Source organism: Heteronotia binoei, chromosome 1 (genome assembly GCF_032191835.1).
Source record: "Heteronotia binoei isolate CCM8104 ecotype False Entrance Well chromosome 1, APGP_CSIRO_Hbin_v1, whole genome shotgun sequence".
Lineage (NCBI taxonomy): Eukaryota > Metazoa > Chordata > Lepidosauria > Squamata > Gekkonidae > Heteronotia > Heteronotia binoei.
Window position 1 is genome coordinate 142238862 of NC_083223.1, and position 20445 is coordinate 142259306.

The 20445-nt window shown below is 41.5% G+C and overlaps 1 protein-coding gene across 2 annotated transcripts in view; it reads right to left on the reverse strand.

Annotated features, from left to right (window-relative positions):
• Positions 1-20445, reverse strand: part of PRKN (parkin RBR E3 ubiquitin protein ligase) — a 1449443-nt gene that overhangs the window by 93631 nt on the left and 1335367 nt on the right. The window lies entirely within an intron of this gene.

The following is a 20445-nucleotide window of genomic DNA, read 5'->3' on the forward strand; positions in this document are numbered from 1 at the left end:
TTATCCAATACACTGTGTTTGTCTCGTTCTTCCGACTGGGGGGGGGGGCAATGTAACATATTGAAATTATGCTTGTTATTATGCAATACTCCAGTTCATTTTCATATTAATTTTACCCTCTTCCTCTGCCCTGCAGTTACTGGATGAGCTGAAGCTTTTGCCAGAGCTGCTGCTGGCTCAGTCTGAGGGTGAGGATGCAGCAGATTATTACAGTTAAGGACCATGGGACTTTGGTGCCATGAGGTGTATTACCTTGGATGCATCAGAAAAAGCATCCAACATTCCAGGAAAGTCGGGGGGGGGGATTTTTTTTTAATCTGCCATCCCATGGTGAATGTTTGCTGGGTCAGGTAAGCCCCAAGCTACATACTATGTTGGGAGAAGGAAAACTTCTACGTTGGTTACATTACCTGTCTCCCCTTCTTCTTGCTTTCTTGAACTACTTTATTATTTATTTTATTTGTTTTATGTATTTATTTATTTATTTTAGTATATTTCTCTTCTGCCCATTTCCTGTAGGGCTCAGGGTGAAGAAGAACATATGATAAAACAATAAAATACAATAAAAACATTTTATAAACGAACAAGCTCAACAGCACTCAGAAAATTTTCCATATCATCACATATTGCCCAGCCTGGCCATCTCATATCATGATAAGATGTTAACCCATAGAGATGGCACATATTATTCCATTTTATAGCACAGGTGACAGTGCTGGCAGGGGAGGCGAACCAGACCAAGAAATAGACACCCGCAGCCTCAACTAAAAGCCTGGCAGAACAGCTCCATTTTACAGGCCCTACAGAAGGCTAGTAAGCCAGATAGGGCCTGGATCTCTGTAGGGAGCTGATTCCACCAGGTTGGGGCCAGGACTGAAAAAGCCCTGGCCTTAGTTGCGGCAAGGCGGGTGTCACTTGGGCCAGGGATGGCCAACAGATGTTCGGAGGCCGAACATAATGACCTCCCAGGCATATATGGGAGGAGACGGTCCCGCAGGTATGTTGGGCCCAGGCCACATAAGGGTTTAAACGTTAAAACTAACAGCAAGGTTTGTTATGGGATAGGACACAGCAGAAACCCTGTAGGAGATTTGCCAGCACAGTCTTACAAAGAAAACTCTCATTTATTTTTGGAACCCAACAGATGATAATCCTATATCTGTGATTTTCTTCTAGGCTTTTAACTCATCACTAGCAGTATATCAGAACGTATCAATTACGTATTATTCTGCCCAAAGCCATAGCTTAATCCAGGTTTGCTTGAAGTTTAGCAAATTTCTTTTGAGATCTTACTCCAAGTGTCTGCCCATATAGAAGGAAATGCAGTTGATAATACTCCTGCTTAGCATGTTTCTGAGATAAAGAGGACTGCCACAGGAATAACTGAAAAATGGCTGGACATTAGCGCAAGGTCTGCTCATGAAATAGAAACTGGATTTTTCCCCCTTTGTAGCAGAAAGTATAATTAGTCATTTCAATTCTTATCTAGGAAACCCACTTCAGAGGCTGCTGGAGGGTGTAAAGGTGAAGAGCAAGAGCTTTTAATTTTCTTGCTGCTACTAATTAGGTTAGGAAGCAAACTGGGGTATCAATGGATCCTCCTTCTGGGTTTCTCACAGAATGGCCCAAGCTGATCTCTTCCTGTCTATTAAAGGAGGGCACAAACATGTTTCGCCAAAAGACTTGAAGTGCCCATTGATATTTCTCCTTTCATCTATAGACTAGAGGGAAACAGTTTCCATATTGTGACAGCAATATACTTTACATTCTGAGTTTAAAAAGGTAAAGGCAGTCCCCTGTGCAAGCACCACTCGTTTTCGACTCTGGGGTGACATTGCTTTCACAACGTTTTCACGGCAGACTTTTTACAGGGTGGTTTGCCATTGCCTTCCCCAGTCATTTACACTTTCCCCCCAGCAAGCTGAGTACTCATTTTACTGGCCTCAGAAGGATGGAAAGCTGAGTCAACCTGGAGCCGGCTACCTGAACCAGCTTCCTCTGGGATTGAACTCAGGTCGTGAGCAGAGGGCTCCGACTGCAGTACTGCAGCTTTACCTCTCTGCGCCACGGGGCTCTTCTTCTGAGTTTAGTCTGCATTTTATCCTTACATTCTATTGGCAGCCTTGACTTGTTCCTGAAAGGCAGAAGCCATTCTAGACAATCTCTAATAGACCAGAAAATAATGTAGTAACATAAGAATAATAAATTAGTTCTTGGCTTCATGGGGCTACGTAAAATCTAAACAATATTGGTTTTGATGGTGACACGATGGTTCTAAAGCCCTCCAAATTATAGCTTAATGAAACACTTATCCATATCAATTCCAGTGATTAATAGCATGTAATCTGTCATCTTTGCTGCTATGAATTATTTCCATCTTCTTAGGTGATCTGTAACTTCTCAGATGGGTGACTTCTCAGTGACAAACAGAACTCAGTCTTCTTCATGGAAACGAAGAAAAACAGGTCATCCTATTTAATTCTTTAAGCAGCCTCCAGATCAATCATCTTTACTTATTCTTCTGTTTTCTTGATAAACCAGCAGTTCACCATTGACATGGAGAACTGGGTGACTTTGTAATTGGAATGCTGGTGAGATTATTTTGTTTTGTTTTATGTTTTCAATTTAAGCAAGTCATGAAAAAGCTCAGTGTTTCCTCCAGGTTAAGTAATGGGAGATTGCTATCACAAATATTTATCAAAGCCTTTATTCATAAGCCTAAAAGAAAGTTTTGGAAAATGGCTTTCACCCTTATCTTTGTGAAGCAAAATGATAGATATCTTTTAAAAAAAATGATAATGCAATTCGTCACATCTAGGTCAGGGGTTCAAATCTCTGAAGTGGACTGTGTAAAATGAGCTTACTGTCTCTGTTTCATTTGTAAAGAACAAAACTTCATGTCAGAAATAGAAACTTCAGGGAAACCAAAGTATTGATAGGCACAGAGTCCAAACAATCACTTTCAGTTCAGCGATGGCTAAGAAAAAAAACAATGGCCAGATTTGTTGAGCAAGTCCACATATGGGGATAAGCAAGACTGTGGCCTCATCCATTGTCAGTTGCATTGTCCAATAACTACAATCACAATTGGCTGATAACACAAAAATAAATCTAACAAAGCAGGATCGGATCCCATGAATCCATTTCATTTACAGCAGGACTACATTTCAATGCAAGGAGTGTTCCTCCAGCACAAGGAATCTCTGGCTGGTAGAAGTGACATGTTCTTCTATAGCAGGACTCCTTGTACTTAAGGAAGGATCCACCATTAGTGGTACAGATACATAGTTTAATTCATAGCTCGCTTGAAATAGGTGTTCTGAAGAATGGAAAACCACAAGTAGATTCTATTCATTCTGATTTGCAATGTTATCATTTTGAGGGATGAAAATTTTTGTAGTGGGGGGATTATATACAATAAACTTTAAGAGGCAATCCTCAGTGTATTTACCACTGTTGTCCCCTCTGTGTACACTTACAGCTTACACCCTGATTTCATACCCAGTGAACTTTCTGAGCTGTAGAGTCTAGCTGCAGGTAAAAACTTATATCAATAGTTGGATCATTGCCTTAACTGAAGGCTATGAAAAGATACTGGTGATATATGTAATTCCTGCTTTTTCACTGGATGATTTCCACACCACCATAAATTGCTAAGGAGCAAGACATCTGGATTGGGGTACACTGATGGCTGAATGACATGATTCATTATTTATGGATCTATCCTATGTTCTCCCTGTATCTTATCAAATAGACAGATGGTGGGACTTTCATGTTGAAATTTTATTTACATGTGTATAGGAGCCTGAATCAGCATTAGGAGGAGAGGAAAGGGGGCTCAAGCCTCTCCCTATAACATTTTCTCAACCAGAAACAACCCCATGGAGCTGCTATTTGCCTCATGAGGGTTACATAAAAGTTTCCGCAGTTGGGTGACTCCCGGGCCATTTCAGGTCAATGTAACTGCACATGGTAGAGGGCTTAACCCACCTCTCCCCACATACTGCAGCCCTAATCCGAATCAGGCCTTTTAGGAAATAAGTTTCAGCATGAAATGGAGCACACATCTAGTTGACCTGGAGCAGACTAATCAGGCATCTAGGGTCTGAAAGCCAATTTAAACATATAGGTTCTCAAGTGGTACTACTTCAAATGTATGAGACAGACTGCTTGTTAAACAATATACCCACATCAAAATTTCTGTGAATGATTTTAAATGTCAGGGAAAGGCTTTTGTGATTAACAACATTCCTCCTGCTGTGTACGCTTTCTCTGTTTGGGGTGTGTTCAAAGGAGAGAAACAGTAAACTGTATAAAATTAAAAAACAGAAAGATCATAAAGATGGTCATAGTTATCAGTCAACTCCAATACTCCACTACTTTGATAATTTAAAAAAATACATCCCAGATCCCACTATTTCTTATTTGGAGAATCAGTTTCAGTTCCTTCCACAAAAATGTTCAAACAGCCAGTAGCTACTGCTATTCACAAGATAACACTTTTCTGGGATATGTTTTAACACATTCATGCAAAACTGCTGCAAGTCATTGTTTTGTATTCCAGAAGACAGACAATATATACTCTAGTAATATATTGCAAAATAGAAGATAGCATTTTGGCTACTTAACTCCAAGGTACTAGCACCTTATTAGAACTAAATTAACTGCTGTAGAATTTATCAAACGGCATCTAGCATTTTTAGAATTGTTGTCAGCAGACAAAGATTCCTCCTCTCACTCCCCAGGGCTTTTGTGGATCCTGTAAGAACTAGTAAACGAAAGATAGACAATTATCACTATATCTTGAAAAACACACTTTGAAGATTTCCCAGTGGGACAAATGACATTTCTTGGTGTTTGAAGTTAATTACTAGCATGATCTCTAGCAAATAATAAAGCAATTTCACTTATGTGCAAGATAATTTAATAGGCCAATTCCTTTCACTCTGACTAAACAAAATGGAAATCTGGTCACAATCTGCAAATAAAAAAAATATGATTCTCCTCTAGAGGTTTTGGAGGAGGAGGGAAGGGATGCCATTGCAACTCATAGGAGATGGAATGTTGTTTTCCTTGTTCTCACTATTTCTCACAAAAGGAGGTAGGAAGCAGAGATAAACCTGCTGTTTCAACCAATGGAATTCACTTAAGAAAGTTGAAAATCAGGTTTGTGACCTTGCTCTCAGAAGACCCAATTCAGCTTCCTTTCTCAGCATTCATTTAATGAGAAATTACTCTCTGCATCTGTGCAAGATACAGATTTTGGAAGAGCTTGACCTCTACATGTGTAAGGAATGTTACTCAGAGCTAGTGGATTTGCAGGGATCCACCAGATCACATAATCTATATTGCATAGTTGGGAGTTATTGGCCTATTCTGCATAATGATCTTACTCTCAATCTTCTGTAGCTGATCTTGGCTTGAAATCGAGATCTGCACCTTGTTCTGTTTTTTTTTATTATTTCCTGCTTTAAATTGATTCTTTTTCTGTTCACATTGTGTCACAAGGGGTGTTTTTACACATGCTAAATAATGCAGTTTCAATTCACTTCAGTGATTGTTTGCACGTGGATTATGCCATTTCACATAGTAAAATCCAGTTCCAAAGTGCATTATTTAGTGTGTGTGAATGCATCCAATATGAAGTTTTAAAATCTGAGGGCAGCAGATGTCAGCTGCCTTCCCCTTTAAAAACATTGCAAAGGCACATTAGCAATACTGTGCACTAGTGCTATATGGAGATTGATCACCCAACATGTCACTTGTTAAAATTTCCACACTTTCCCCCCAGGGTGGGTAGGTTTCTCACGATAATTTTCAACCCACCCTTAAAAAAAAAAGACCATTGCAACATGGCTACTGATCATGCATTCTCCTGCACCATTCTGAATAACATGCCAATGAAAGTCCAATGCAAGAAACACAAATAAGAAGAGAAGAAGACTGCAGATTTATACCCCACCCTTCTCTCAGAATCAGAGTCTCAGAATGGCTTGCAATCTCCTTTATCTTCTTCCCCTACAACAGACACCTTGTGAGGTGGGTGGGGCTGATAGAGCTCTCATAGCAGCTGCCCTTTCAAGGACAACCTCTGTGAGAGCTATGGCTGACCCAAGGCCATTCCAACAGGTGCAAGTGGAGGAGTGGGGAATCAAACTCAGTTTTCCCAGATAAGAGTCCGCATACTTAACCACTACACCAAACTGGCTATGTGATAGGTATAGCAAAATAATGTGAAATCCCCCTCCTTCAATTCCACAATTAGGCTTGTGGAAATTAGTGCATTACCACAAGCCTAATTGTACTAAAAATTACATTTCACTCTGGGTGAAGGAAACAGGCAACCAAAAGTGGGAAAAGGCAAGGGTAGGGGAACATGAAATCCTGTGTGTTGCTAAAAAATTTAGCAAACTAGCAGGAAAGTTGGAACTTTTTAAACATACGGATATGAACATATGGTAATAGCATATACTGATGGCATTGGTACAATGCAAGCAAAGGGATAACTTTGGGGGTGGGATCAGAGGTTACCGGGGGGGGGGGGGAATCAAAATAATCAAAACTCAGAATAGAAGACTGCAGAATAGAATTAATAAAAATTGTCAAGGGTTGAATGATTGCCGTTAAAATAACACATTAATACATGATTGTGTGTATGATCATCTAAAAATAAGCTTAGCTATACATTAACACACAATCACTAATCTCCATTAGAACAACAAAAAGAGGAGAGGACAAAGTGTGGGGGGAGGGGGGATGGAAAAGGTAGAAGGGGCATGGATAAAGAGGAGGATGTTCAAAGGGGGCATAGATCACCATTGTGAAAAATAACGATAAAAGCATTTTGTATATGGAAGCAAGCTGACTTGCAATTTGCTTAAAAGTAAAATCACCTTATAAATGCTGTGGGGAAAAAATTGCAAAAACCCAATAAAACCCTAGCATTGACCCAACATGGAGAAAATGAGTTGTTGAACAAAAATTTAGAAATATTGTAACATGATTGTATAACCAAGGTAAACTACAGATATGGAACGGGCAATTAATGTAGTACCAAAGAGATCGTTCTTCCCTGACACTATTGCTTCTGAAAAGTGTTATCTAAAAGCGTTTTTGCAGTTAGAATGGGGACTTAGAGACAAGTCCCCTTTAACACAAGATGGAAATTATATATGAAAGTTTATGACAGCTTTGCAATAAACTTTGAAGATAAAAGTTCTCACATCCAATCTGCCTTGGACCCTAGTGTTGGTGCTGGAGATTCTCTTGGCTTGTATTAGTTGACACCACATGGATCATTTCAGATGATGGTGTCCAAGGATGTGGATATTGTGGGAGAGTTAATTATTCATATGTAAACAGACTTTGCCTTCTAAACTGGCTTTGAATTCTCAACATGAGAGGAGCAAGCATGAGCCAAAGGTTTGTTTCTGCATTCTACTTTGTGGATAATGTGTGCATTTTGGCCTAGTGTGAACTAACCTGATGATCCTGTGTTCAATTACCTTGTGTAAAAAATGTTAGTAAGGATGGATTACAAGGAATGTTAAGGTTTCTAAAATGATATTTTGGCCACATGCACTTGATAAAGATGTATTTACTTTGTTAGTTTGGAGACTAATGTTCATCTCAGCAAGACTAAAATAGCCCAAAGGTGCTCTCCTGTCAGACTCAGCATGCACTTAGGTCAGGGAAGCTGCTCATAGTTATCGGTTGCTGCCTGCAATTTCATTAATTGGCTTCACTTTAACAACAACACATGATTCCCCTGGAACACAGCAATACTATAAACCTGCTACAATACTATAAACCTAGTGCAAGAGCTCCTCTGTGATAGCTGTTATCTCTTGCTGACTTGGAAAGCCAATATAGGGTCATTCTTATACTAAAACATGGACCGGGATGAAACGAAATTTGAACTTATTTGAAACTATGGGGAAATAAAACCCCTTTTTCTGCTTCTGCAGAACCATCCCACGTTATGAAGTTGGGAAGTTTTTCCTGTGAAAGATTTAAAAACTGTTTAATCATTTTGCACCAGTATGCTTGAGGAAACCATTTGGCACAAACATATAACACTTGGACCTCAAAATGTAAAATAAAAAAAACGTTCTCTTTGGCTTGTAGCTCCCTATGACATCACAAAGCCAATACTGTGGTATGGATATTAGACTTTGAAAGCTGACTTATTCACACAAGCCATTGAGAGTGTCTGTGACATAACAGGTTATGAAGCAGCTAATCAAGTTTTACTTTTAAAGTTTTGTTTTATTGGTATTGTACAGTTGCAAGAGTGTGAACACAGAAGTCTTTTAAAAATTGTCTTAGTTATAAATCTAACTCCCCTCAGCCACAAAAACTATAGTGTATTGAAATACTCAGCAAAAAGGGTTAAAATTTGTTATTAAAATTTTATGCAAGCAAGAAATAATGTGAAATAACAGTGTTATGAAGAATATTCTTATGTTTCACTTCTATAGATTCCTATCATTATGGCATCTATTGAAGGTAGGCACTAAAAGCAGACTGGAAAAAGGGAGGTTTTCTATATTCAGTATTGATTGCTAACTCTCAGCTAATATTTTACTGTACAATTTTCAATTATTTTCATGCATACTTGCAAGTTAGACTTCCTATATATTAAGTTGTAAAAATTAGTATATCAAATGATAAAGGGTGTATTTTTAAAAACAAAAGAATCATGATACTACCGTGTCCCACGACCTGGCTCTCAAAGTCCTAAAAACAGAAGTCCTCCCAAAGCTGCAGCAGCACTAACAAGAAACTGTGCCAACTTAAGTGTGAAGCCAGGGTCAAGGCTAGGGTTGGAAAACAGCAGGGGAGCTGTCCAGCTATGTTTCTAGGAGTAAGGGCCAAATGTGGTGTATTTGAAGATATGGAATTAGAAGCTGTGAGTCATGACACAACATTAGGTGAAGTTTGGGTACTTCAGACATACTGCAATGGTGAACATATTAAAGAAACCAGCACAACAATTATATTTAAAAGGCAGTGATAACTCGCCATCATGTTACTAAATAGTCAACATTTTTCTGAAAGGGAAATGTTATAAATTTAACTGTAAGCGAACCCTGCTAATAGATGCAAAATGTTAATAATGGATTCAGAAGAGGCTAATTAACAGAGCTATTTAATTTCCTACAGTGTGACTTGGGATGGTATAGCATTTAAAAACCCGTCTGGTGTAATATCTTGCAAACTAACTGGTTTATTGTCACATGGCATAATTTACAATAAAGGGCATTCTGTGAGCTGTCAAAGTTTGTCAAATCCATGAAGTGATCAGGGAAGAAAGTAAGGATATACAGACATGATTTGGGTTAAGTAGAAAGTGTTGTTCCAAAACCTTTGTTCCAAAAGACTAGTCAGGGCTCAAATAATCCTCAATCCAAAATCAAAACCTTTAAGAGCTGATTCACATGGCAATTTTCAGGTTCTCTGTTATATGGCACGAAAATGACAACCACATGGTAAATTTCTTAGTGACAGTTTTGACACATCCTCATATCATCTTGGCCACATTCTTCCCACTTTCCATACCTTTCAGGAATATACAAGATTGCCCTGACCTGGATAGACCACACAGGTCTGATCTCGTCAGATCTCAAAAGCTAAGTAGAGTTGATGATGGTTAGTACTTGGATGGGAGACCTCACTGGAATACCAAATTGAGAGGACAAGGGCAGGGTCTATTCAGCCACCTCTCTGAATATCCACCAGGCCCCCAGTAGGGGTCTGTAATCAGAGGTCAATATGACTTCCAGGTGCTAACACACACACACACACAAATATACAAAATACAAAAAAAAAAAAGAATATAGAAGGTTGTATTTCACTAGATTCCTGAAACAATAGTATGAAAACATAATGTAAGTAGGGTCCTTTTATGTAATTTTTGTATTGCTTCCCTTGGGCTTGTAGAAAAATGTCTGCATGGGGTACATGGCCTATTCTGTAGGTTTTTTTGATCCACACTCTGGGGATATTGTTCAGAATTAAATATAATGTGAGGAATATTTAACCCTCCCATCTCTGGCAGCCCCCATAGCCTCTCATCTGTCCCTGCTTCCTTTTCTCCTCATCCACCATCTAACTTACTTTTATACTCCTTGTCCTTAGCTTTCCAATATTCCTGCCACCTTGCAGACTCTTCACAGGAAAATCATGGCCCAGTGGCAGTGTGGGGAACCTGCCAGAAGTTGTGGATGGCACCTCCCTTTCCCCTAAATACCCTTCCATAAACAATAGTCTTTCCTTCCTACTGGCAACCAATGTTCCCTCTAAGGTACAGTGTCTTGTGAGCAAAAAATCTACTTTGTGAACTATTGGCATTAAGGTTGTGAGCTACTGCATAAATTATTGTGCTCTGGGGTCATCCTTCTTGATATAAAACAAAAATGTGTGAGCTGGAGGTTAAAAATCTGTGAGCTAACTCACGCTAACTCAGCTTAAAGGGAACACTGCTGCAACCCCCATATTCTCATTCTCCCTGCTTCATTCTCTCTTTCCTTGTGTTTAAACAATTTATTGGTAGCATATGGTTACAAAACTTAACTATTTCTTAATTTTTTTTCCGCATTAACCCATATGACATTTCCATCCCCCCTCCCTCCAATGTTGACTTCCCCAAGGTTATAAATTCAAAATCAATACTAAAGGCACTTCTAACTGCTCAAAGTTCAATGTATATATTCTTACTACTAAAAAATTGTCCAATGTTTCTTTACTTTCCAAGTTTTCTCCATATATCCTTTAAATTTTCTCCACTCCCTTTTGAATATCTCTAAATCATAGTCTCTTAGTATTCTAGTTAGTTTGTCCATTTCACACCACGATAAAACTTTCATGGTCCAGTCCCATTTCTCCGGTATTTTTTCTTGCTTCCAAAGCTGCGCGTATAATGTCCTAGCAGCTGATAGCAGGTACCAAATTAGAGTCCTGTCTTCTTTTGGAAATTTTTCTAATTGTAATCCAATTAAAAACGTCTCTACAGATTTCTTAAAGTCGTAGCCCAAAATTTTGGAGATTTCTTGTTGTATCATCTTCCAGAATTCTTTCGCTTTTTCACATGTCCACCACATATGGAAGAAAGAACCTTCATGTTTTTTTACATTTCTTACTTATCTTAGCCAGTTTTTTCGGAGTCATATACCACCTATACGTCATCATGGATAGTGCCAGCAGAAGTAATAAAAATAACAGCTGAATCCGAAGAAAAAAGAGAAATGTCATATAATCAACTGCTTAAGATTCAAGGAGACAAAATTGAATTAAAAACCTCAGAAGAGCTAAATAACAATTATGATTGGTTTCAAATGCAACAAATTAAAAGCTTGATGGAAAATGACATAAAATCAGAGGGAATTAGACGAGAACAAACAGAACTGGAAAGGGTCTTGCTAGGTGACAATGGAAAATTGATATCAAAAGTATATAAGTTATTATTGAAATGGTCTACAGAAGAAGAAGTAGTAAAGTCTCAAATGGTCAAATGGGCAATCAATGTGAACAGAGAAATACAAATGGATGCATGGGAGCACCTTTGGAAGAACTCAATGAAGATATCAACTTGTCAAAGTATTAAAGAGAACTGTTTTAAGATCATTCTCTCTTTCCCATCCACCCGCTAACCTATCTTTTATCTGCCACCATCTCTTGCAATATTTTGTATGTATTTACTTAATTTATGCCTTTCTCCACAATGGGGATACAAAAGTAGCTTATATAATTCTCCTCTCCTCGCTTTCATCCTCATACCAACTCTGGCAAGTAGGTTAGGCTGAGAACACATGACTGGCCCAAAGTCACCCAGTGAGCCTCCCTAGCAGAGTGGAGATTTGAGCCTGGGTCGCCCTGATCCACATTTGAAACTCCAACCAGCACACTATGCTGGCTTTCATTGGATGGTTGATGTTGAACTCTAGGAAGCAGCTAAGTTCAATGAGTCATGTAAGACACCTGGTGGTTGTTGCTGGGCCTCGTCCCAATGAGTTCTCTCTCAAAGGCTAAAATAGGCCTGAAAAGGGCCCTGTCCATTCTCCCTGTATTTTACTGGCAACCAAGGCTTAAAGACTGGCAATACTGTTGAGGGTGCCTTGCAATGGGCATTGAAGACATTTGTTTCTTAAAGCTTTGGATGCTGCTTCTATTATTTTGGAGGGTTTTAACCTCTCAATATATATATATATTTAAGATTTCAGAGTTTTCCTGCAAAGCTGGGGTGTTTTTCAGGTCTGTACAAAGATCTATCTTGTTTTCCCATGGCTCCAGACTCTGGACATAAGTATCCACATATTTAGCCATGTTGAGAATTGAATATATTGATGATGTTGCATAATTACATTTCACCCTGTACTTCCTGCATTTCATGACTCCTTGACTCTCTGTTTGCTATTTTATACCTCTCCATAAAATGACTATATAGTGAGGATCCATTCATACTGAAAATGTAGGGTGTCATTCATGAAAGTTTCTGCAGGGCATTCTAGCTTATGTGACTATCCCTTTGAAGCCAATATATTTGCTGCATTTGTGAGTTTGATCAGAACAACTGAAGTCTCCCATGGTCAAATATTCCCTTTCCCTAACATAAATGTTATCTAGACCAGAAGCTCTTTAAAACTGCTATCATCTCTCATGGATGTTCTATCATCCCTTTGTTGCTGATCAGTGTTTCATGATGTTTCACTTGTAAATGAGGGACATTTACAATGTGAGATTGCTATCTAGGCTGTTTACATTCACTGACCCAACCAAATGAGCTTCCTCTAGACAAATGATCCTGCTATCATATGACTCAATCTGAATTAAGGAAAGGATTACCACTGTATAGTCTGAATTACACAGCATCAAAGATTTATTTTAAATGGGACTAATCAGATGTTTCCGGGAAGATATATAAAACTGCCATCAGTTTTAAATGCTCCTTTGAGAGTCTAGGGCGGGGAGGGGGGGCTGGAATCTAGCCTTGTTAAAGGCTGAGGAGTCAGGGCTGATGTGTACTGGGTAATTTTCACTTATGCTCTTCCTCCTCTCATTGTCAAAAATCTAACAATTGCCTTTGCCCCTCTGGCAACTGATGTGAATGTTACGTCAAATGGAGTAAGCTGGGCAGAGCACGCAGAAAACAGAAAAACCAAGGACAGGAAAGATCAGCAGCCAGAGTCATGTGGTGCAAATTGTATAAAAATAGAGTGTGCTCTACAAGGAGTTTCTACAAAATTGCTAGTTGTCTTACAGGGAAGCTGCAGTGCAAATGACAGACATAAGCATTTCAGTCTCAAAATGCTTATACTGTGGAGTCTCTGTTTGAGGTCTGCAGCGTGCTGCTATAGTCTCACAAAATGTGTGTTATTTCCTAGTTTATACTAGCAAAGTGACAAAATATGGGCATCAAACATGACAACTCTGTTCCAAACAATAATGGACAATAACAAAGCACCTTTATACAATAGAAAGACCTTTGCCTCCCTTATGCTTTAACTGCTTACAAACTCATACATTCAGATCAAGTTTTCTGATTACCACATCATTCCTCAATAAAGATGACTATCTGATTCATAGCCTAGGGATAAACGTTATATATTCCATGGAGTTTGGTAAGGGAAGAAATCCCCCAGAGGTCTCATTGTGAAGCTGCAACATCCAGAGAAACACCTTGTAATTGTTCTCCATTAAATTGAGGAACTGTACTGTAGCAGGAAAAGTCCTGTGTTGTCCAATTAATAGTAAATCATACTCACAAACGAGGTCTGAGGCAAGGTCAGGAAAACAGCTTCTTTATTTAACGTGCATAAGCGCTCTATACACGGGCTCCAGACCCGAGGGTCTGAGCAATGATCACAGTTACCTGCCATCCCTTATAGGGGGCCTTCGCCCACTCACTACCCACTCACTACCTTAAAACACCCATGTTCTCCTTCTTGTGGGAAGGTGCCTACGTCAAACTTTCACCACAATTCGGGTTGTTTTTCAGCCGTCAGGGCCTCTGTCAGGGCCTCTGTAAACCCTTGTTCCTCTTTCTCTAGAAACATTCTACCCACACGCCCACAACTTCTTGCTCTTTCCTCAGCACCTGTCTTGCTTCTTTCTAGGCTCTGTCCTATGTTTTTCAGCCTGCGGTTTTGAAAGGGCAATGACCTTTTTGCAGTTCCCTTTTTCTCCCTGCAAGCTAACACTCCCTTGCTTAAAGCTGCTATAGAAGATTATTTCTCAAAAGCACTCTTACATATTTCTAACATTGCTATATTGATTAGGTATTGGTATTGTTTTTGGATCGATGCTACATTTCCCCTCTTTCAAATGGAGTTTGATTACTTATCATGACGTCCACAAACCATCACACACATACTAAAATCAACCTACTTAAAACCAAACACCAAACCCATAATACATCTGATAATCAATTAGCTGGCTGTTGCTCGAGGAATTCCTTCTTCTTCCCGGAGTGTAGAGCAATCGAGCTCCCTAGCTGCAACCGCACAGGAGTTGACCGCTCCACGTCCAGGGAGAGTCATCCCCGATGCCTGTGGAATCCTGCCATCCCCGGAAGGCCAGGATCCAGAGGGCGTCGCCTGTGGAACCTCACTGCTGCCGGTGAGTGAGGTCCAGAGGTCGGGCTTCAAGCAATCAGGTCTGGGAGCAAGGCTGCACCTAGAAAGCCTATCTAGGAAAACCTCAATCAAACTGCATAGCCAAAACAATACAAAGTTCAAAACAAGCCTATAATTCAACATAACATTTCTTTCTGGGGCTGGGTTTTCTCATTTTAACAATTCTCTCAAAGGGCCTTTCATGAATCACAAAGAACTAAACCTTCTCTCTTACTTAAGCATCACAATATATGGGCAAGGCACTGAGCAATGTGTCAAGCTAAAACTAGCTTTGGGCACATTTTGACTACTTACCCCTAGGGATCGTCTTATTTTCTTTTCTTCTTCTGGGGCAAACAAGTCTCATGCATAGAGCTGTTGCCATCAAAGGAAAGTGGCTTCAAAACATTAAAAAAAAATCAAAATAACCCAGAAATTACTTAAAAAGGAACAAAAGAGTCCCCTCTTTGTAGCTTCATACAGAAACTTAGCAAGTTGGGCTTTCTTCCGGACTTTCTTCTGGGCCCTCTCCCTGCTGGAGAGGCTCTTGCAGGCTCACACCTCGTTCTGGGACTGGGACAGCTGCTTCTTCTGTGCTTCTACCATTTCCTGGCCATCTCCCTCTGGCGCAATCCGGCTACAGCCTTCAGGCGTGAAACTTCCTTGATGCCAGTCAGTTCCCCTTTGTGGATCTGTTCGATCTGCTTCGCTGCTGGGCAGCGTTCTCTCTGCCAGCTGCTTGGCCCTTCTTGTCGACATCCAGGAGCTCAGGCATCGCAGACATCGGGACCTTCAAATGACCCTTGGTTTCCTTATCTGGATCGGCCCTTCGGCTAAGGTTTCTCTCTTATCTTCGGCAGCAATTGCACAGGAAAAAGCTATTGAACCCACGGCTTCCTCTGTGGCCTTTTACTTCTTGGACCAGTTGTTTGGCTTGATGCCCATAGCCTTGCATCTTACTGGCTGAACATCAATCTTCTAACCTCCTTCAGGCTGGACTCAGCTTCCTGCTGCCTTCGCCTGATATCTGGAGCCGACTGTAACTTCGTGGTTGGTGGACAAAATAAATCTGGTGGGCTTCACACAGGCATCTGGCTTCTGGAGGATCTCTGCTGCCTCACACGTCTTAATGGGTTTGTGCCTGCCGGTAGAGCTTGTTGGCATTGGCTTACTAGGCAGATGGGAGCCTCCCTGTTGGCATCTCACTCGAGGGCAGTTGTTTCTTCACTTCCGCAATTTTGGAGGATTATTTCAGGGGCACTCAGAAAGCACTTGAAAAGTCTCTTCTCCCTTGTGCCCAATGAATACATTGTAGCCTGTTATGGGCCAGGAGCTTGGGAGCCCTGGATCTGCTGGAAGGACATCACATGGCTGACGGGGATTTCTTCTGAGAAGGTAAGCTGACCAGAGGCAGGGGACTTGCTTCTGGAGTACTTCTCTCTGGGAGGGCCCATAGATCTGGAACTCTTCAGCTCTTAATCAATAAAGGGGGCAAGGGTGAGGTCCAAGTGGCAAAAGAGGAAGAAGCTGGGAGCTTTGCGTTGGGCTTAAAATCAGCTCCCCATAAGGGGCAGCAGAAACACTGCTCTATATCTTGGCATCTAATTCCCAGGGGCTTCCTAACTAAAAGTGCCTTGTCCTGAAACTGAGATGCCTGTCCAGGGACAGTATATCTCACAACCATATGCTACTTAAAACTACACCTTAATACACTTAAGTAAAACGGGAACCATATCAAAACACAAATGTGACATGATTAATGCTTTTAGGTGCTCTTTCACATGGTCTCACACGGCAGTATTATTGCAATCATAAAACAAAATAAAGCACAGTTTTCCTGGTTAATAGACAGCATCTTTGGGGTCTCCAGGAATCTATCCTGGGGCAAAACACATACATTTTGCAAGTTGCTAGGTTCACACTCGCACTTCCCGTTTTCTGAACGAGGGTTATGCAATACTGCAGAAATATTTCACATCACCACAACCAGCCTTTACACTGCCCTGCTGCTTCTAGTAATGTGAACCATTTACTACTCTGGTCTTAATTTCTTCCTTTACTTGCAGCGCAGGCATCCGCCTGGCTACAGAGGAAGTTTTCTCCAGGGAACACCCGGTACTATTCACCCCAATATCATCTAAATAAGCACATGCATTATCTCCTCGCACAAGAAACCGATCAGCAAACTCTGGGCCACTTTGCCATTTCCATATTAGACCTGTCCGTTTGGAGAGGCCAATCCAGTGGTATACAGGGCGAGTCAGGTTCATGAAAAAACTCAAATCCCACGGTGAATCAATCAATGCCAAAGTGGCACCAAATGTAGAGCATTTAATCTCACTGCTATCCCAATCTCTTTCATTTTCAGATTTATAATAGCATTTCCCATGGTACCCAATCCAGTGTTGTGGGCAGGCAGTGGTGCCAAGAAAGGGGCATGGTGAGCAAGGCTGTGCCTTTTGGACAGCCATTACAATGATAACTATAAGCAGAACCACACCAACAAGGGGAGCCGCTAAAATTTCTTCTTGTCTATATCACAGTCCCTTTTATAATCTACTTCCAGTTCAAACTATCTCGGCCAAGGGCAGCTCATCAAATCCTCAGTGGCGGCCCAAGGCAGGGTGGCAACTCAACCTCTAGGCTACCAGGGGTGGCAGTTCGACCTCTGATCTTCTAAAACAGCAGGGGCGTCCCCCAGATTATAAATTACTGATGGTTAACCAGACAGACAAAACATTTTTAAACACATGGGACACACAATTTCCCTAAACATTAAACACAAAATTCCCCCAATAATTCCCTATTGGTGGCAGAAGGGTCGATTTCGTCCCTTCCCCAGACAGACAGGCGAATGACATGTAGGCTCCCTGCAGCCGCGTTGGTAGGGAACCCTGGTCTGTCAACTTCTCAAGGCAAGCACATCTTCCAGGGCGCTGGTATGGAGAGAACCACTACCCCTGCCAGCGGGCTGTACTAGGGTGCTGCCGGTGCATGCGGGTGGTTAGGCCGCTGGGATGGGCATCAGGCGACCCGTTTGGTCACCTACCCTGTTAGAGAGGTTTTATTACTGCAATCAGACTGTTTCAGGTGAAGGAAATATATCACGTTGAGCACAAGGTCCTGTACTGTCAGGGCCCTGGGTTCAAGGCTCTCTACTTACACTCCGGAGTCTTCCAAGCAGAGCTGATTCCTGTTGCCCTCTTGCCGGTCCGAGATCAGGCCATCGGTCAAAGGCTAACTGAAGACAGGGCGGGCAGATGACGGTCAGCCAGAAAGAAGGCTGGGAGCTCCTTACCGTGAATCTGGTCCTCCCTGCCAACAGCAGCACTCGGCCGGGCTAATCATCAGGGGCTAAAGGCCCCTGTCCCATCTGGGTCGCCAAATTTATGTAGCAGGAAAAGTCCTGTGTTGTCCAATTAATAGTAAATCATACTCACAAACGAGGTCTGAGGCAAGGTCAGGAAAACAGCTTCTTTATTTAACGTGCATAAGCGCTCTATACACGGGCTCCAGACCCGAGGGTCTGAGCAATGATCACAGTTACCTGCCATCCCTTATAGGGGGCCTTCGCCCACTCACTACCCACTCACTACCTTAAAACACCCATGTTCTCCTTCTTGTGGGAAGGTGCCTACGTCAAACTTTCACCACAATTCGGGTTGTTTTTCAGCCGTCAGGGCCTCTGTCAGGGCCTCTGTAAACCCTTGTTCCTCTTTCTCTAGAAACATTCTACCCACACGCCCACAACTTCTTGCTCTTTCCTCAGCACCTGTCTTGCTTCTTTCTAGGCTCTGTCCTATGTTTTTCAGCCTGCGGTTTTGAAAGGGCAATGACCTTTTTGCAGTTCCCTTTTTCTCCCTGCAAGCTAACACTCCCTTGCTTAAAGCTGCTATAGAAGATTATTTCTCAAAAGCACTCTTACATATTTCTAACATTGCTATATTGATTAGGTATTGGTATTGTTTTTGGATCGATGCTACAGTACCACAATAAATATGTGGCACTTGCACACAATAAAGTATTGGGCAGCATCTGTTTTATCCAAAAGAAATATATTAAATCTGTATATTATGAAATATGGTGTTTTCACTCAATTGATAAAAAAACTTCTTGACTTGCACTGAAAATGAAAGACATCTTTTAAGCTTTAAACAAATATTTAAGAATAAGGCCATGATCCTAACCTGACGTAAGCACAGTTATCACAGATGGTGAAAGGAAGGGGTTTTGATAATGGGAGAATTCCACACATGGAGCAGCATACACAGGAGGGGAAAGGGAAATAAGCAGTTGAAACATCCCTATTATCTATAACTAAGTCTGAAGCAAAGCAATTGATGGCTGTTTTTGCTGAGCAAGAAGATGGATCCTTTATTTTTGACCAACAAATCTTTCCTTATCAAATTTGGTCCAGTTCACACACTGCATATCTACATGTCACTGCATACTATATAGGTACTGTGTAAGAAAATACTGCTAATATTCAGAACATTGCAGTCACCCACCTGGTTGCCAGGGTGCCTGGAGACTGAACTCACACACATCTGCTAGGAGAACGTGGGTTTGGCTGCCAGACTGGAAAGGACTTATGAGTACTCACAGCCACAATGCTAAAACAGCACTCTGTGTTGTTTCTGGAAGAGTGCTAGCAAGAAGAACGGATGGTTTCCCATCGCTTGTGTGCGAACACCATCTCTATCGTTGGAGCAGAAGAAGGTGCGCCGCTAGGAGCTATCCAGGCCATGCGGTTTTCAGCCTTGACCATAGAATCCACTTTGGGAGGCTAACGCCAGCTATCTTTATGCAGTGCCAGACTCCATTTCAGCAAAGCGGGAGGCTCATGTACTCAACAGATGTCACCCATCCATGAGGCCATCAAGCTTAGGCGTGGACCCTGCCGGACCACCTAAGCCTTTGTCCAAACGGAACTTAGGACAAAGACTGATGCAAAGAAGAAGACTGAAGAAGAGGAAGACCATCTTCAGCGAGCCAAGTTCCTTTGTGTAAACCGGGTGTTACCATAGGTAGCAATTTGGCCATCTATTGTCATCTTTTTAGATAAGTTTAATAGTCTTACCCCTCCAGAGAGCCAGTTTGGTGTAGTGGTAAAGTTCATGGACTCTTCTCTGGGAGAACCGGGTTTGATTCCCCACTCCTCCACTTGCACCTGCTGGAATGGCCTTGGGCTAGCCATAGCTATAGCAGAGGTTGTCCTTGAAAGGGCAGCTGCTGTGAGAGCCCTCTCAGCCCCACCCACCTCACAGGGTGTTTGTTGTGGGGGGAGAAGATAAAGGAGATTGTAAGCCGCTCTGAGTCTCTGAGTCAGAGAGAAGGGCGGGGTATAAATCTGCAATTCTTCTTCTTCTTCTTCTTCTTCTTCTTCTTCTTCTTCTTCTTCTTCTTCTTCTTCTTCTTTTTCTACCCAGTGATTTCCCCTATTCTTTTCCCCAACGGTCATCCTGGAGCTTCCCCACCCTGGCTCATTGTTACCTGGAAGTCCAATCAGGTAACCAGGGCCCAAGTTTGTTCATTGGTCAGTCATGGGCATCTAATTAGGTGCCACCAATTAACTTGCTATTGGCTACTGTGGAAGTCCAGCCCTTATGGTCATTGTAGAGCCTCCCCTTTTTCCACCCCTGTACCTCCCATCCCCTGAGGGTCTAAGGTAGTCTATTTAACCTCTGACCCAGCTCCATTCATGTGTGCATCTAGCAGTACCCCAGTTCCGCTGTCTAGATCCATCCCCGATTCCTGATCAGTTGAGGGTCCTATTTCCCCCGTCCTCTTTTGTCACCATTGGAGCCTTCCTTGAAGACTACGATCAGTAATT